At 43.8% G+C, this 19,758-nt stretch overlaps 1 pseudogene across 1 annotated transcript; it reads left to right on the top strand.

The window, feature by feature from the left end:
- The first annotated feature begins 346 nt into the window (after positions 1-346).
- LOC123139093 (formin-like protein 7) lies at positions 347-16,533 on the top strand (annotated as a pseudogene). Its single transcript, XR_006469436.1, has 28 exons — positions 347-809; positions 1,193-1,893; positions 2,457-2,675; positions 2,754-4,066; positions 4,200-4,247; positions 4,344-5,020; positions 5,113-5,233; positions 5,324-5,395; positions 5,668-5,766; positions 5,886-5,927; positions 8,047-8,127; positions 8,227-8,277; positions 8,365-8,446; positions 9,004-9,098; positions 9,922-9,993; positions 10,067-10,183; positions 10,374-10,442; positions 10,528-10,594; positions 12,098-12,246; positions 13,592-14,009; positions 14,110-14,304; positions 14,390-14,615; positions 14,760-14,886; positions 14,972-15,067; positions 15,182-15,259; positions 15,671-15,731; positions 15,830-16,017; positions 16,166-16,533. The product of XR_006469436.1 is annotated as a formin-like protein 7 (transcript).
- Positions 16,534-19,758: the final 3,225 nt, after the last annotated feature.

Raw genomic sequence — 19,758 nt, 5'->3', positions numbered from 1 at the left:
GAAATAAAAATAAACACAAAAATCATAGCATATACTCCCTCCGTCCGAAAAAGCTTGTCCCGAACTTGTCCCTCAAATGGATGCATCTAGCACTAGTTTGCTGCTAAATACATCAATTTGAGAGACAAGCTTTTTCGAACAAAGGGAGTATGTGGCTTGTCATATTTCTAAAATCGAGATAATAAATTAAAAATCACTCCATTTTTGAAAGGAAAATAGAATAAGTGGAAAACCCTCAAAAGCAAGGGGGCAGAGTATAAAACAAACACATAAACAGAGCAGAGATTAACAGCTGCGCCGGAAAACAATTAATCATCAATCAATTTAGTCAAACGCCCATCGCTTCTGGTCGTCTTCCTGCCTTCCTCTCTTCCTCCTCCTCGCCATCCTTCTCCTCTCGCCATTTCCTCCGCCGAATCGCCGCCGCCCAAATCCACCGCAGCAAACCCCTCTCCCCAGGTGTTCGTCGCGCAATCCAGAGCTCTCCGCACGAAGATTCCGCCGAGCAGGCCGCGGTCGCCCGGTTCTCCCGCTGTATTGCTGCGGCCAGCGGCCTGAATCTCGAGCCCGAGCAGCTCGCGGAGGCGGGGCTCCCGGCGCGGCGTCCCCTTTGAGCGTCTCTGCGAGTCGGCGGCCCGAATCCGCTGCTGGAGGGAGCCCGGCGGCTGCGGGAGCTCGCGCTTCAGGATAAGATCGGTGCAGGGATTGGAGGGGGCTCGCTGGTTAGGGCCCGGCCATGGCGCTGTTCCGCAAGTTCTTCTTCAGGAAGCCGCCCGACGGGGTGCTCCTCATCACGGACAACATCTACGGTAAATGGAGATGGAGCTGTTTCCTCTGCGTTGCCGTTTTAGTAGTAGAAGAAATAAGTTTCAGTTTGGTTGATCTGTTGCTGACTGCACCTTCCAAGTAGTATAAGCAACTGAGCCTAGTTCAAATGCTGATTTGAGCTGCGGTGAGCAAGCACTAGCTGGTTTAGAGAAGGAATTTAAGTCGAGAAATTGCTCCATTTTAGCTTATGCGTTTGTCGGCTTATCAGTTACGGAGTATGTGTTTTGAATGAGGAAATCCAGTCAGATTTCTGTCGCCTTTCAGAACGTGCCTAGCTTTATTTTCAGTGGCTAAATAGCCATTTCAATGCAGAACAGAGTCGAGTATTAGCATGGCTGACACATGTCACTTGTATTTGTTTCAGTTTTCGATCATTGCTTCTCCTTGAATGCACCGGAGGAGGACCAGTTCGAGGCACACACCAGGGGCATCGCAGCACATCTTCTAGAAGATTTTCATGATCACTCGTTCATGGTCGCGAATTTCGGGACACGGTCAGAAGAAAGCCGCTTATACCACATTTTGTCCGAGTATGGCATGACTGTTTTGGACTACCCGGGCCACTATGAGGGGTGTCCACTTCTCACCATCGAAATGGTGCACTGCATCTTGAAGTCCAACGAAAGCTGGCTCTCTCTGGGCCAGCATAACTTGCTCATAATGCACTGCGAACAAGGGTGCTGGCCTATCCTGGCTTTCATGCTAGCTGCTCTCTTGTTGTACCTGGGGCAGTATTCAGATGAGCAGAAAACACTGGATATGCTCTACAAACAATCATCTTCGGAGTTCTTGGAGATGTTTTCACCTCTAAATCCCATGCCTTCTCAAATTAGATACTTGCGGTATATTTCGATGAGGAATGTCATGCCTGAGTGGCCTCCCGCTGATAGAGCCCTCACACTGGATTGTCTGACTTTGAGGATGCTTCCTGATTTCCAAAGTCAAGGTGGTTTTTGTCCGATATTCAGGATATATGGTCCAGATCCACTCATGCCTCATGATCAGACTCCCAAAGTTCTTTTTTCAACCCCCAAAACAAGTAATCTTGTCCGTTTTAATTCACAGGTAATTGTTCATTTTCTGATAATCTATTTGAAGTGAATCTGCATGTCCTTAATTGTTAATGGCTTAGTACTGGACTAAGGATTTAAATAGCTAGCTATAACTGCATTTGCTAGCGATTAGCGGGATAGCTTCAATTACCTCCGCTCGATAGCTCCGCTACCTCATATAGATATATTATATCATAATTTAGTATCGTAATTTTTAAGTGCGACTTGACAAAAACATTACTTATAAGGTTGATCTAAAAGAAAATATCAAGAGACTTCAACTGTGCCTTTTTCAATACTCCAACATCCATATTTCTTAGTCAAAAAGTACTTGATGTGATACATTTTTTGTTATGGTTATTCAATTTGACATCTATTAATGCATTTTATCGTTTACATTGTATATTAAAATTCTATTGTTGATAGCTTTCAATAGCTTTTTAGGACCTTGCCGCTAAGTTGTGAAAGTTGCGTATAACCTTGTTACTGCATTGTCACATTAATAGGCTATCATGTTGATGATCTTCTGAAGTATATAGTTTTTAATACTCTTAAACTGACCATTTATGTACTTAGGCAGATGAACGGGTGAACATAAACCTTCAATGTCATGTCCAAGGTGATGTTGTCATAGAGTGTAGCAACTTGTATGATGATCTAGATCGCGAGGAGATGGTATTCCGGATCATGTTCAACACGGCTTTCATCAGGTCAAACATCTTGATGCTCAGCCGTGATGAAATAGACATGCTATGGAATGCAAAAGATCAATTCCCTAAAGATTTTCGAGCTGAGGCAAGTGTTTTAAATTAACTTGAGAACTAGCCTACTTTTTATACATGATTTTTTACTTGCAACTTGTGTTGATGCTAGGTTATCTTTTCTGACATGGATGCAACTACTTCGCTTGTTACGACAGAGCCTTTGAGTCATCAAGATAAACAAGGACTTGGTGTTGAAGAGTTTGCTAAAGTGCTAGATATCTTCAACCATTTGGACTGGTTGGATGGGGATATGGATACTGCACTGGACACACCCCAGAAAAGGTTCCAGGTTACTTCCCAAGGAAATATTAGTGCATCTCCTCCTGATGAGCCTGAAACTTTTTTTGATACTCAAGAAGAACTTGGCTTTGATAATTTCTCTGGTGAAATCAACTCTTCTGCTCGTGTGCTGAAGCTTCAAAATCACTTTGGTATGCTTGGCAGCACTGAACTTAAACAAGGCCCCCCACATTCAAGTCCAACGGAAGTTCCATCCAAACCACATAGAATAGATTTGGATCCTTCACGAACAGAGCCTCCTTCGGTGTTGTTTGCACCATCAGAGGTTACAAAGCCAAAGGCTAGTGTTTCATCAGTAGCACCATCTTCAGTTACAGTTACGCCCCAGCCTGTATTTTCACCAGTTCAACCGCAGCCACTGCCATCTGATTCTGCTGTGCAAATTTCATCAGAGGCATCAGCGACAACATCTGTAGGGAAGCCTGGTTCACAAACTCCAATACAGCATGAACCTTCACCTCTTATGGTAACTAAATCAGGATCATCAACATCTTGGATACCGTCATGTGCACCTCCTCCGCTTCCTCCCCGACCGGCCACTGTTTCATTAGCCCCTGTTTCCCCTACCTTACCCATAAATACTAGTACAAGTCTGATCAGTGTTTCCCTTAAATCAACCATGCCCTCCCCTTCATCTCCTCCAGAGCCATCAGCCTTTGCACAAGCTTTTGCAACTGAACAACTGGTTAAATCACAAGAATCTTCTTACGAGATTCTCAAGTCACTGCCTGATAGTTCTACAGCTTCAGCTTCTTCAGTTTGTATAGTAAAGGAATCTAGTACCCCTAAAGCATCTTCACCGGTGACGTTGCCTGCAATTCCTCTGACTTCAGACTCAGGGCCCTTAGTAACTCCAGTCACAAGATCAGATCCTAACCCAGCATCGCCGCTCCCACCACCACCACCACCTCCCCCTCCTCCTATAAAAGCAGCCACTGTGTATGAACAGGAGACAAGCAGGAAAGAAAAGGTTGCACCACCTCAGCCTCCACCCCCGCCACCTCCACCAGCACTGCCACGAGCACCTTTTGAAAATGCTACACAATCGTTTACTACGTATGAAATTTCTTCCCCACCAGTTCGATCTTCACCACCACCCCCGCCCCCGCCACCACCTCCCTCGTTGGTAAGCAGAAAAGAAACGGTTACACCACCTCAGCCTCCTCCTCCGCCACCTCCACCAGCACTGCCACGAGCACCTTTTGCAAATTCTACACAGTCGTTTACTGCGTATGAAATTTTTTCCCCGCCAAAGAAAGTTCGATCTTCACCACCACCACCACCGCCACCACCCCCCTCATTGGTAAAATCATCATTTTCTCCTCCACGTGCACCGCCGCCACCACCCCCACCTCCTCCACTACCTAATAACCATTTAGTTTCATCATCTCATCTGCAGTTTGCTGACAAAAAGGTCAGTTCAGCATCAAAATATGCGGTTCCATCACCTTTGAGCCCCAACCTTTCACAAACAATTCCAAGGCTGCAAGCACCAACCATCCCACCACCACCTCCTCCTCCACCTCGAAGTAGCTCGCTGGTTTCTTCATCTCCATCCACAAGTGGTAGACATTTCATGGCTGCCCCTCATCCTCCCCCACCTCCCCCACGATTGCATACCATGGCATCTCATGTATCGGCGCCACCTGCACCCCCGTTATTCGATGCTGCCCCTCATCCTCCCCCACCTCCCCCGCCATTGCATACCATGTCATCTCGTGGGTCAGCACCACCTGTACCCCCATTGCCTCCTCCGAAGTTAGCTGGGGCCGGCAATGCTTCACAAAAACCATCAGTAACCCGACCACCGCCACCTCCACCAGGCCCACCTCCTAAGAATTCCTCAAACTCTTTGCCAAGCAAAGGAGCCGTTGTCAGTGCTGCCCCTCCCCCGCCTCCTACATTATCATTTGGTGCAAAGGGCCGCAGCGCAGTCCGGTCAAAAAGCCCTAGAGGTTTGCGTGCCAACCAGCCATCCAAGAGGACACCTCTGAAGCCATTACACTGGGTAAAAGTGTCAAGAGCAACACAGGGAAGCTTATGGGCAGATACACAGAAGGCTGATGAAGCATCTAGGTATCAAAATATTTTGTTGCGACATTCTTTGTTAGTTAAAATAGCAATGGGCCGGGCACTTTGATATGTTAGTCCACACATATGTTTAACAGGACTCCGGAGATTGATCTGTCTGAGCTTGAAAGTCTTTTCTCAGTATCCATGCCAAGTACGGATGCAAAACGGACACGCCAACGTCCTCCTGTTGCATCAAAACAAGAAAAAGTTCACTTGGTACTTATATCCCCAAGCAACTCTTCACTACTAAACAATGACATGAAAACTCGAATGTTGAATAAATAATGTTGCACTTTTCTTCTGCAGATTGACCTCCAGCGTTCAAAGAATTGTGAAATTATGCTGCGGAACATTAAGATGCCATTGCCTGATTTGATGGTAACTAACTTCATGTTTAATTGAAGATGTTGTCTCAACATAGAAACTTTGTGAGAGTTATCAGGAGTTCTTGACAAGTAGAAGAATGTTGGCATTGTTGATGGTCTCGCTGAAAGAACAGAATAACTTACAAGTCATTTGACAAATCTGGTTAGGGGTGTATTGTCACATCTTAAAACGTATAGCCATAAATTTTACTGGAGATAAAGTCTTACTGTCGGTGTTTGACAATTTAAGATGTAATGGTTATGCTGATCAGATTTTTTTTCCAGGCTTCAGTGCTTACCCTTGATGATTCCATCGTCGATGGTGATCAAGTAGATTATCTGATAAAGTTCTGCCCAACTAAGGAAGAAATGGAACTGCTCAAAGTACAGCTCTACTGACTGTATTTCTGTTAGAAATGTCACTAGGCACTCATTATTCATGTTGTCGGAATTTCTTTCCATCGGTTCTCTATAGTGACTGAGCTTTCCTCCCACCTTTTCAGGGTTATACAGGCAGCTTAGATAATCTAGGAAAATGTGAGCAGGTCAGTGTTTTGCTGTGCTATTTTATTTTATTTCCTTTGATGATGAATTCTGTTTGGTAAGCATTTAAAAACCGAACTGAATAGTTCACTTCAGGGGAAATCTGCATGATCTTAGTGGGAGGTAGGTCATAGAGCCTAGCTGTTTCACATTTAGGTGATATGCCAGGTTGCACTATGCATTGTGAAAAATTAAGATGCATATCTCCTGCTGGCTGTTTCTTGGGAAATTGCATGCTGAAACAGTCATTTCCGCAATATCTTTGCCGTTGCCAAATATAGCTAATGTACTAACAGGCCTAGTTTCAACATTATTATTTTTTTCGAAAATGAAAGCTTTATTACCCCCGGCCTCTGCATCGTAGATGCATAAAGCCTCAGTTACTGCACCACTTATTACAACTCACCAACAGGTAGCCTAATCAAAATGTGAGATAGACCACAGATAACACCATCACAGGCCTAACAAAGAAGTGTGACATGTCACACATAACCATATCCTCAGTAGAGACCAAGAAGCCTATCACTGACAGGCCATCCAAACCGGGACATAAACTCCCTGGTAAATCACTCAAGCTTCTTTGCGCCAAGTTCCATCAGGTCTTTGTGCCGCACCTTCTGTAACTACCCCCAAGACCGCAGCCGGCTGGTACATGGGAGAAACACCTGCATACTAGGTTGACCTTTTTTTTGTCAAACACAACACCATTTCTACATAGCCAAATGGACCAAAAAACCACTGCAGCCCCGACCCAAAAACACGTGAAATACTGAGGGGTGGTTTAATATTGAATGCTAAATTGACAGCACATCATGCTATGCGTGCTAAGTGCTAACCCACAATCAAAACATAGATGTTGGTTGGTTTCCTGCTGAAAGCAAAAAGTGGATCACGTGTCCCCTGCCATTCCGTTTAATCAAATTGCCTTTTGCGAGGATAATTTCCTGGCATAGAAACGAGAGGAACACCTTGATTTTAAGTGGTAATCTGAGTCGCCATAACCGTTCTTCGACCTGAAACATACACACATATCTGTTGAAGCCGAATACATGGAGTGCACCGAAAAAACTCCAGTGGTATGCAAATCCCACCTAATGAGTCCTGTTCTTGAGATAGTTGCACCTCTGCCACCTTCAGGACAAGGACATTCTGATCAACCAAAATGCTGACCAATGAGCGCCCGACGGAAGTCCATGAGTGGGTTTGCCGCCCCAAGAACAGAGGCAACTGTGGCATCCTTATGCCGCACAATGTTGAATAACTGGGGGGTACGTAGTAGAAAAGGAAGTATCCCCTAGCCATTTATCTTCTCATATTCTCACTGATTATGAGCCAAATTGAAGAAAGGCTTCTTTAACCCTCATGAGACCCTTCTGGAAGTGGGAGTCCATTGGTTTGGCTTTCACCAATGAAAGTATTTTTTCCCCAGTTATTATTAACTCCAAAAGTGGATGCCAAACCCCGTCCTCTGCTATTTTTAGTATCTAAATCTTGAATACTGAGAACACTTTGGTCCTTCTGGGTACATAAAATTCCTCACCTCACCAATTGGTATTTTCTCCTGTGCTGATCCAATTGCCAGAAAAGGTGAGACTGATAAAAGTCAAGTCTCTTCCGGACCCCTTTCAGGATCTCTAATAAGGACATCATAAAGACCGGTAGACTACATAGCACGGATTTAATAAGGACTAGGTGGCCGCCATAGGATAAGTTTTTAGACTGCCAACCACTGAGGCACTTTTCAGGGTGGTCTGCGGTAACTTTCCAATCTTGGTTACGAAGTTTGTGATGAATGGATGGGAATGCCAAGGTACTTAAAGGGAATGAGCCCAAACCACAGCCGAAAAGCTGCGCGTAAGCTCATTCTCCTTAGCCTTCCCGAAACAGTAAAAGGTTCGCTCTTATGGAAATTTATCTTCAAACCCGATAATTGTCCAAACACACTCAAAATTAGCTTCATATTGCCAGCTTTGTCCAAATCATGGTCCATATAAGGGATCATGTCGTCACCATACTTCCAAAATAGATGGTCCATCATCAACTAATTGTGGAATGAGACATTGTTCATTTTGAAAACACTAAAGCAATAACTTCATTGTTGACTTTCTTCTGTGTTTCCAGTTCTTCTTGGAAATGATGAAAGTGCCAAGGGTGGAGTCAAAACTGAGAATCTTATCCTTTAAGATAAAGTTTCTTACACAGGTCAGAATAACATCACATCCTTGTAAAGTCCTTATCTCTATGGACTATCCTGACTGTTCTATTTAAGCCATTGCTGAATCCATATATATGTTGTTTCAGGTTGCAGACGTGAAAAATAACTTGAATACCATTAATGATGTTGCTGAAGAGGTACATAGCAGTCAGTTTATCTGGAGCCTTTGACTCTTCTTTGAGATGTTATGTATACATTGTTCATGCATGATGTTGCTTGACCAGGTTAGGAACTCTGACAAGCTTAAGCGAGTGATGCAAACAATTCTTTCCTTGGGGAATGCATTAAACCAAGGAACTGCAAGGGGTGAGTCAGCAAACCCAGTGTAAGATTGTTATATTTACCATATGATTTTCCAAATGAACGACCTAAGATGGATAAATGTAGTGCACATGTTTTTTTATGTCGATCGATGTCTTATTTGAATTTTATTATACATAGCGCGCCAGAAGAAAATGTCATTTAAAATAATTTTGGATCATTTACTGGTGGAAATATAGCTAGGGGTTAAGAACTGGAACAATATTGCACTACATACTGATTTCCAAATAAGATAGCCAACTTTACTATAGCTAGTATATGTTGCTCTGCCATCTTATCTAAACTCAACTCGTTTGGGGAAACGAAGCCAGAAAATCCGGAATATCTTTTGACAGAAATCAGTCCAACTGAAATTTTTGTTACTATTTGAGACAAGACTTTAAGTTGTATTCTGGCGTTAACTGGATAGTCAACAATAGTGTAAAGCCGAAAAGGCACAATCTTGAGAATTTGTTTATAAGGAACCTCGTAAAATCAATAGTGAACTGTTGATCCATGATCCTGTTTTTCAGTTTTTTCTTCTAACAAGTGTGCCTTTTCAGGTTCAGCCGTTGGATTTAGATTAGATAGTCTTCTTAAGCTCATTGATATACGGGCACGAAACAATAAGATGACTCTCATGCACTATTTGTGCAAGGTATGGTACTTAATTGCAGCTGTTTTCTCCTTGATCATGTTCTCTTATCATAAGATTCAAAGTTCTGGATATCGTCTCTTCTTTTTATTTGCTCTTTCTGTTTGGGAGGCGAATTGGTGCATAGTACTACAAATTTTGCACACGTGCATGTCTGTATTCCCAAGATTTGAGCCCTTATAGATCCGGTCTACCAATGTTGTGCTTACTGCTTAGTGATGTCATTCCAACCGCACTATGAGTGATTGATCATTTTTTAAGGAAGAGAAAGGGTAGCTACTATTAAAGTCTCTTCCTCAGAAGCAGTATTTTGATCAACTGCATTCATTAGTGGGATGATCAGTTCTTTATTTGCAACGACTGTGTGCTCTAGTTGATCAGTGTTCAGGGACCTTTTGCTGCTTCTCCTGCAGCAGTGACAAAGACTGCTGTTTGTAATTTCTCAAAAGAAAAAGACTGCTGTTTCTCCTACAGCAATGACAATCTGTTGATCAACTGCACTGATTAGTGGGCTGGACAGTTCTGGCCCTATAAGGTGTTCCACCTATTGTGGGCCCCTTCCAATAAAAGAGAGACATCAATCCATGTTCGATGGCGTGGGGTGGTGTTTTTGTTTTCTTTTGGTTGTAACCATGGTCTTTCTTGGGCTTTTGCTTCTTCGACAAAAAAAAAGTACATCTGGTTCTTCAAAAAAAAGTGTGGACAGATTGCCTTGCTTTCAGTATGTCCATGTGAAGTTCTTATCATGAAACTGATACCGTTGTGCCAGCCTCTGAGAATGTGCACTTTATCAATGAACTTTCATCGAGATTTGTTGCTTCCACAGGTTCTTGCAGGCAAGCTTCCTGAAGTTCTTGATTTTGTTAAGGATCTTGCGCATTTAGAACCCGCCACAAAGGTAGCTCATATCTTAATGCTAGATCCATTCTAGTAATTTATGTCTTCTTACTTACCACATCGTGGACAAACAGATCCAATTGAAAGACTTGGCGGAGGAAATGCAAGCGATAACTAAGGGACTGGAAAAGGTCGAGCAGGAACTGGCAACATCTGAAAAAGATGGTCCAGTGTCTGAGACGTTTTACAAGGTCAGTGCGCCATTCATTTCTACATAGGCTGGACTTTAAATATATTTGTTCATCGTTCGCTAATCGTATAATAACGCGTTTAGGAAAAGCATGGAGACAACCTTACTAACTACGGCACCAACTAGCCATTCAGTTAACTACCATTAATTAGCATATCAATTGCACTACTCAACAAGAGTTTTTGTTTCAGAAACTGAAGGAATTTCTGGCTGATGCCCAAGCTGAAGGGAGGTCATTAGCTTCGCTTTACAGTACAGCGGTATGCCTGGACTGGCAAGCTGCCAATATCTTGCTCCATGCATCATGCTGTGTTTCGTGCTAAATTTTATTTATTTTGCTTTTAGGGGAAAAGTGCGGACTCTCTAGCACATTATTTTGGTGAAGATCCTGTGCGGTGTCCGTTTGAGCAAGGTATTTTCTTTCGAGCTGAACGGCCTGTTTATCCTGCAAATATACAAAGCATATCGTAATGGGTCCGAACAAAAGGAAGATAAGAACTGTTCATTTTATATGCAAGACATGTGAGAAAAAGTTCCATGGGGCATGGGCTTCAAAAGTTATTCCCATTGCACTCATCATGTTTCAACTAAGGCGCACTTTATTCCCAAACAATTTATTACTTGTCGCAGTTTGAATCCCTCAGTTCCATAATTATTGTTCCATAATTATTGTCGTGGTTTTAGTTTCAAATTTGAACTAAAACCACAACAATAATTATGCACCGGAGGGAGTATTAATCACCCTTCCCTGGTTGTGTGAATCTCACCAACTCATTTACACTTGTAAAAGTCTGGATTGACAGGAAGTCATCATGAGTTCCTGCAGTCCTCAGTCTGGTCGAGCCTTAGGAACCACTTGTGGCTGAAACTGTAATAATTGCATCAACCAAATCATTGGACCAACACTGGTCGACATTAAATGTCCCTAACAGCTTATGCTGTTTCCCCCTTTCATGGCAAAAAGATAAAAACTGTAGTAGTATAGAATTATCATATCCACCAAATCTTCAGACCAATACAATACTGGTCGAATTATTCACAGCAGCATGGTTTCCCCCTTTCTTTGTGGACAGTTGTCTCTACTCTGCTGAGCTTTGTGAAAACTTTCGAGCGGGCGCATGCCGAGAATCTCAAGCAGGCGGAGGCGGAGAAGAAGAAAGCCCAGATGGAAGCCGAGAGAGAGAAGGCGAAGGCAGCCGCCGCTCACAAGAAGGCGGGGTCGCCGGAGCCGGGAGTTTCCAACCGATGACCCGTCGTCGAAGCTAGACATGACTGATTCCCACTAATTTCTTACCATGAAAGTGGAGGCCAGGAAGACAAAGCTCCGTGTAAAAAGGTCAAGAAAAGGAAAAAAAAAGTCACAGGCAATAGTGCATACCAATGTGGCAATGTGATATTGATAGGTAGACTCTGTTGATATAGCGACGCGTTTAGCACATAGCCGTGTAGTGCACTGCTGCTCACTGTCCATAGGGAAGTAAAGCTCATACAGTTTTGTACTGCTGCTCACTGTCCATAGGGAAAGAAGTTGGTAGTACATACAGATGTTGTATATTTTGGGGGGTTCTCCCCATGCCGACAGACAAATTTTGTAAATGGTTCCTTCCATACGTGTAAAACTATGTACATTTCCCATGTGTCGCTGTTGTACGATGTGATGTAACATTGTTGGTACTAAACTAAGCAGTCAGAAACAGTCCATATTTACATGATTATTTCATGATGTGATGAACATTGTTATTTAAAGTAAGCAGTCAGAAACAGTCCATATTTACATGATTATTATATTACATCCCCTCTGCAACTTGGATGAAATCTCCCTGGATCTGTCGAACCAGCCTAGTAGGACTAATTCCGTTCCTTCGTCCGTGATCCACACTTTCTTTGGTATACGAGCATCATGTTATGCAGTGAAGTTTAAACAACCCCTCTCAGCTCTTTCATAGTATATCAAATCTTTGCAAACTTTGGCCAAGGCCATCGAAAAAAAACATCTACATCAAGAATACCAAATGCATACCATCAGACACATCATGAAGCATATTTTCATGATGTGTATGTTTGGTACTCCGTGGATACATATAATTTCCTCTCTAAACCTGGTCAAATTTGCAAAGATTGACTTTCATAAATATGTGTATGCACTAGTACATTATTGGTTGAAGTGATTATTATGCAATCTGTTTTTTTTAAATGCGCTCATATATAGTATTTTTTTAAACGGAGAGAGCGCAAGTCACACGGTACTCTCACTCACGCCAGGTCTAAAAATAATCTTGTACGTAGGCGAAAACAAACACTTTGGATCTCGTGGTCCACGGATCGATCGCTCTTTCCCGTAAAACAAAAAGAAGGGAGCCAATAAAAAGACGCTCCATCCATTCCAGACTCCTCGACCTCCACGCTATCCATCCTACCGCTAGTCCTCCGGCGACAAACAACCTTGCCCGCCCTCTCAACACAGCCCACACGAAAACAAGACATCTCGCCGACTAGTGGCCCCGCGCCACCCCCGTCCCCACCGGCCAGAGTCAGGCACACGACTGCGCTGGCAGGCCTCGGCGTGCGCGTAGCGGGCTCCAGGAGCCGTCCCAGCGGATGACGCAGGCTACAAGGGAGGGGGGCGGAGACCGACCCGACCCGATCGGACGGCTGGCAACGCGACCGCGGCCGATATATACCTCGCCCCCCGCCCCACTCCAATGGCGTCCGCCGCATCCACCTCCGCCGCCGTCGCCGTCGCCTCCCGCCTGCTCCTGCGCCGCGCGCCGCACCTGCTGCGCCGCCTCCCCCGCGCGCCACCGTCCGCCCGCCCCTCGTCGTCTTCGTCGTTCGGCGCCGCCGCCGCTCTCCGCCGCCCGCTCGGGCACCGCGCCAGGATGGGGCACACCTCCGCCGCGGCGTCCGCTGTCCCCGCGCTCGGGCTCACCAAGGCCAACGCCGTCGAGCTCCCCCAGGTGCGCGCGTGTCTGTGTGCAGTACTGTTTTCCGTGCGAGCGAGTTGGATCAGGACGCACGCTTGCTTCAGTAGTAGGACTGTAGAAGTAGTCCTTTCAGTTGCCGCGAGTCGATTGATCTAGTCTAGACTTTAGTTAGTACGAACGCTGACGAGCTGCTAGATCGAGATCGAGTTAGTGTGCCCCATGGAAAACCACTTGGACGCTGATGACGCTTATACATCTGTAGCAGGAGTAGCAGTAGGAGTAGTCCTTACAGTTGTTTTGAATCCATTGATCTAGGCTTCTCTTTTTAGTGGAATAAGCACTGATGAACTGCTAGATCGGGATCAGCTTAGTGTTCTCCCATGGAAAATCTCGTCTCCGTTTAGATTTAATTATCTGCTCTGGCGATGTAGAGTTACCGTTTTCACTGCAAGTGAGCTCAACTGTGTTCCTTCTATGTCACGCAGGTTGCTTTCACCGGTAAGGACATCGAATTCTCCGACTGGAAGGGCGACATCCTAGCTGTTGCGGTCACGGAGAAGGATCTGTCCAAAGGATCAGACTCCAAATTCGAGAATGCCGTGCTAAAGAAGCTCGACGCCCAGCTTGGCGGTCTGCTCTTGGAGGCTTCGGCCGAGGAGGATTTCACTGGGAAGGCCGGGCAGTCGGTGGTTCTCCGCCTCTCCGGGCAGGGCTTCAAGAGGGTGGCTCTTGTTGGTCTTGGCCAGAGCGCCCCATCCACCGCCGCGGCTTGCCGGGGTATCGGTGAATCTGTTGCATCGGTTGCCAAGTCTGCTCAGGCTAGCAGCGTTGCTGTTGTTCTTGCCTCCCCCGCTGGGATCCAGGAAGGGTTCAAGCTCAACGCTGCCGCATCAATCGCGTCTGGTACTGCAATGCTCTTGTTCATATTTTCTTTTCTTTCATTACGATAGTTATCAAAGGTTTTGACTTGACGCTGGATGGTCTCTATCTATTTGAATTCCAGGAACCGTGCTTGGCTTGCATGATGACAGCAGATTCAAGGCTGAGTCAAAGAAGGTGCATCTTAAACAAGTAGATCTTATTGGACTGGGTTCTGGTTCAGAGCTGGACCAGAAACTTAAGTATGTGAACGATCTTTCCTCAGGCGTGATTTTCGGGAAAGAGCTTGTCAACGCACCTGCAAATGTTCTTACCCCTGGTCAGTAACTCTATTGTCAATCACAGAGTTCATAGATATTGTTATGATGGTTTATCATTACAATCCTGACATGCCTTCCTTTCAGCTGTGCTTGCGGAGGAGGCATCAAAGATTGCTTCTGAATACAGTGATGTATTCACTGCCACAATATTAGATGTAGAGAAATGCCAGGAGCTAAAGATGGGCTCCTACTTGGGAGTTGCTGCAGCTTCTGCAAACCCTCCTCACTTCATCCACTTGTGCTACAAACCCGTCGGTGGCAATGTCAAGAGAAAGCTGGCTATTGTTGGGAAGGGTCTAACTTTTGACAGGTTTGTACCACTAAGCATATTTTATGAATTATTGCAGTACTGGGTGGATTTGTCATCTTCAATCTGTCATGCTGGTAGAATGCAGTGATATTAATAATTGATGACTGCTAAATCTTAACACTTGATTCACCAATCTGTCTGCAGTGGAGGCTACAACATTAAGACTGGACCAGGCTGCAGTATTGAACTGATGAAGTTTGACATGGGAGGCTCCGCAGCAGTATTCGGTGCAGCAAAAGCTTTGGCCCAAATCAAGCCTCCTGGAGTAGAGGTACTTCAGTTTCCGTACTTGCATGAGCAACCTCTTTGTTTTAGTGTACTCCTGTAGTATTTGCTAATGATTTCCTTTCTCACAGGTTCACTTTATTGTTGCCGCCTGTGAGAATATGATTAGTGGCACAGGAATGAGACCTGGTGACATTTTGACTGCTTCTAATGGGAAGACGATTGAGGTATCGTCCTAAAGTACAAGAATATGTGATGCTTATCCTCGTTTTCATGGTCCAGTTTGCCCACTGGTTTAAATTCAACACTGTATTCATTTGCACATTATTATGTTCCTTTAGGTAAATAACACTGACGCTGAAGGGAGGCTTACGCTTGCTGATGCTTTGGTCTATGCTTGTAATCAAGGTGTTGACAAGGTAATGAATTGCTTCTTCAGACACCATATTCTGTTGTACAATTTAGCTGCTTTGATGATTGCTGTAAAAAACTTTAAGTGGAATGTCAATCAGATGTTGTTGTCGTAGTTGTAATGCTGATATGTTGAAAAAGCTGTAGTGCTGATAATACTCATGTCCTTGTTCAGCATCACATGACACTATATTTATTCGGTCTACTTAGTAGCATGATTTATCTTATTCCATTTTTCCTTGCCATATAAAGGCTCATATAAAGATTCATGAATTGCACTACATGACATAAACAATCCATTATGCTTATCATATCTGTTGAAAGATAATTTAGAATAGAGAAGTGGAAGTGATGTTCATTGGTTTGCTTTGAACTTTTTACGTAGTTGCCTTATGACTTACTGTAATTGTGACATGCAGATTATTGATCTGGCAACACTAACTGGTGCCTGCGTTGTTGCACTTGGGCCAAGCATTGCTGGTAAGCTCAAACAAATGTTATCTCTCAGTCAACTTCATTTTTGTGTGCTTCCAAGATGGAAATATTTGAGTATTATACTAATGGACATGTCTCTTCAGGAATCTTCACGCCAAGTGATGAACTAGCCCAGGAAGTCGCCGCTGCGTCTGAGTTATCGGGGGAGAAGTTCTGGAGATTGCCCATGGAGGAAAGCTACTGGGAGCAGATGAAGTCTGGTGTGGCGGACATGGTCAACACTGGTGGTCGACAGGGCGGCTCCATCACCGCTGCCCTGTTCCTGAAACAGGTATAGCATCTCTTTGGCATTCTCAGTCCCTTAAAAACAGTCGAGCTCACAAGTAATAAACCAAAGCATCCACATTTGTGCATTGAAAAAGAGAGTTGCATAGTACTTCTGGCAGAGCTGACAGAACTCTAATATGCTTGCCTTGCAGTTTGTTGACGAGAAGGTTCAGTGGATGCACATTGACATGGCCGGGCCGGTGTGGAACGACAAGAAGCGTGCCGCCACCGGATTCGGCGTGTCCACCTTGGTGGAGTGGGTCCTCAAGAACTCATCATCATCCTGAATGAACTTCCCCCCTGATTTCCATTGGTTCTGATTCTACGTCGGAAGGAAGCAACCCGAGTGGTGTTCATCATCATCTGTACCAGGGAAAATGAATGGATTTTATTTAATTTTGGCTGGCGTATGGACTATGGAGTGGGCCGATAGAATAAGGAAGAGTTTCATGGAGGAGAATAAAACAGAATGTCGTTGAACACTTCCCTTGTCAGATTAAATGAAGTTTCATCGTTTTCATGTTGTGCCTGTGATTGGTGCGTGTTGTTGAATTCTGTCGTGTCGTGCAATGCGAGCCTGGAGTGTCGCCTCTTTGAATTGCTTGTTCTTATGCCATGCGATTCGTGTTTGTAAGCACTGCTGAGAAGAACCTGAGTAGATTGTTGGCAGATGGTACAAGTCAGATTTAGATTTGTTGGACCAGTAATTTTGGTGCTTGGTTCAGTTGGTAGTTAGCAGTATCCTCTGCACAAGCGTTTTATATTCTGCTGGGAATGGTTATGGCCCCACATGTGGAAAATTGGAGATGGGAGTTAAAACCCTATTTCGGAAAGGATGGATGTGGGCTCAAATGCTCCTGCTGAACAGTAAAATCAAACAAAGTAGTAAAACAATAAAATAAAAGAAAATCTGAATTGTTTTTGTGGTAACCTTTGACAAATGTTCTATGTGCTTGCAAAATTTTATTATGAATGAACATTCCTGAAAGTCATGGCAGAAAAAACAAAATCAATACTCTAATAATGCTATTTTTGAAAGCATTTTTGAGTATTGATTTTTTTTTGCCATGACTTCCACGAATGTCATTTCATGACGAAAATTTTGAAGCATAGAAAACATTTGTCAAAGGTTATCATAAAAAAAATCCGATAAGCATTTTGTTGTTGTGCGATAGAAACAGTGTTGGTGTAGCAAAGGAGGGATTATAGATACATGGGGTCTTCCAACATTGCAGCTAGACTCTCAACTATTGCTCTTTTGGCCTGAACCTGATGCTTGGGAAATAAGGTGGTTCCGTTGAGCCTCTTCGCACAAGATTTCCTCATCTTTTTTCCTTGGGGGCTGCTACGTGTCGGTCGGCGGATCTATAAGGCAGTCGTCGGGTTGGACACAATCTCACGGCCGAGCGTCATCCTTCACTTTTGCAACAGAAGTTGTGTCACGAGAACTCTTTTGCAACAAAGGTCTTGTTGCAGAAACATTTGCAACAAAAGGTTCTGTTGTAGATCTTTCTCGTCCGCACCTTTTTGCAACATAGATGATGTGCGAAAGGACTTTTGCAACATAAATGATGTTGCGGAAGGACTTTCGCAATATGAATGATGTTGCAATTATTATTTTTTAATGAAAGATGATGTTGCAGCATTGTTGTCGTCGCCGTATGCAACTCTGTCGTTGCAATTGCAATAGGGAGGTGACCAGTGATGGTTGGAGGTGGCATGGAGAAGGTCCCGCACACTCGTATCCCCGCAACATCCACGATGTTTCTGCAACAATGACGATGTTGTGATCCCGACCAAGCTCTGCATCACTGGCCTCTTGCAGACGACGACGACGCATGTCAAGCATCTACAATTGCGTGTCTCTCGGCCGGCCATGGCAGCAACACGCCCAATTGCTCGGCCTCTCAACGCCTACCCAACCAACCAGGCGATACCCTTGGACGGTTAGAGCACGCCATGGAAGGAGCACCGCCCTGCCGTCGGCCAGTTCGTCACACGACGGCCGACCGCCTGCAACAGGGTCAGTGGTCAGAGGATTTTAGTAGCTGGGTACCGGAGGTGCTGCGGTGTTGAGATGTAGCCTGGGAGCCAAAAAGAGCCAAGTTAGGGGCGATGCGCTTGGGAAGGAGCTCGTGGACAGAAAAAGTATCTGGACATGGATAAGGTACAGAGAGAGAGAGAGAGGAGCAGGAGATGGAGTTTCAATACATGTGTGGGGCACAACCACGTGTCGTCCGTGGGAGGTGGCATAAAACACTGTGAAATCGGCCGGGTGGAGGGAATCATTTCCCTTTTTTCCTTTGTGCTGGATGACAAAGTTTCTATGCAACAATTCGTATGCTTGCAAGATCGTTCTGAGTCTCTCCATCGTCCCCATTTCCCTCAAGTGCACTGTTTTTTTTAGGAAAAGCTCACCATTGCTTGTTGATTTTAAATAGGTTGCTGCAAGACTTCACTTTGGATCCATCTACGGCTGATGTCTAGAAGTGGCCGAATAATTCTGGTATTTACACCTCGAAGAATGTACCACAAATCCTAGATATTTTTTTAGAAAAAAAAATCTTTAGGCCTATTTTTTAAGATAAATATACCACAAATTCTTTGCACACTAGGTGAGTATTTACTTTGATCTTGATCTAGGTTTAAACGTGAATGGTATTTTGCAGTATTTTAGCCTTTACATGAATATACAACCAAGACTTTTATATGATTGAGATGAGATGAAACATGTAATTCCCTGGAAAAGAAGAAACATGAAATTGATTAATAAATATTAATCCGGCCCAAAGTAAAGAAAAAAACAGTGACACTTATGTCGGGTATGAATGATAAAAACACCTAAAAATATAAATTAGCATATGATATATTTCCTTATTTAGCATCATAATTTACAATATTATTACCTTCCTTATTTGTAGGCATCCCACAAGAATAGGGATCTGTCGTATCACTGAAGTTGCTAAAAGTGTCTCAAATCTAATGAGGAGCAACATGAATTGGTACATGGAAATTAGTTTGGATTCAGGAATCACTGAAGTTGCTAAAAGACGTAACAATTGTTTGGTTGAAAGGTTGCAATAATAAAAATAAAAGGGTACATCAAGTTGCCCTATCCTTATTTATGCTAAGGATAAGCCGATTGAGTTTATTACGTGGACTAAGTTGCTCTCGACGACATGAATATCAACTAGTTGTTCAGCTCATAATTATTCATATTTATTCTTGGTGATTGATCGTTATTACATAGAACAAGTTGCTCTCAACGACATGACTATCACCTAGTTGTTCAGCTTATGGCTTGCAAAATCATCGACTCACAAAAACTTATGATTATACTCTTAGCCAACATCGGGACTTCGAAGAATAATGAAGACAAAAATCTAACCATAGCTTTAAGATTTCGGGTCCCTATTGTACTCTCATGCTATAACTCATAAATTTGAGGTTCAGTATTACATCACTCCGGCTTCCCGTTCTAAACTTATTATAACACAATGGTTACTATAACTCTCCTACAAAGGGACATGTAGTTGATGTGCACACATCAATGATACGTCTCAAACGTATTTATAATTTTTTGTCATACTCATGCCACTTTTATACAATTATTGCATCATTTTGGCCCAATTTTGTATTGATTTATTAGACTTCACTATTAATCTAGTGTCCAATATCAGTTGCTATTTCTCGTATGCTTTGCAATTTACAAAAAATATATTTTCCGGAGACAACAAAATTGGAA

Source organism: Triticum aestivum, chromosome 6B, assembly GCF_018294505.1.
Source record: "Triticum aestivum cultivar Chinese Spring chromosome 6B, IWGSC CS RefSeq v2.1, whole genome shotgun sequence".
Classification (NCBI taxonomy): domain Eukaryota; kingdom Viridiplantae; phylum Streptophyta; class Magnoliopsida; order Poales; family Poaceae; genus Triticum; species Triticum aestivum.
This window is presented reverse-complemented; position numbering and strand designations above follow the sequence as displayed.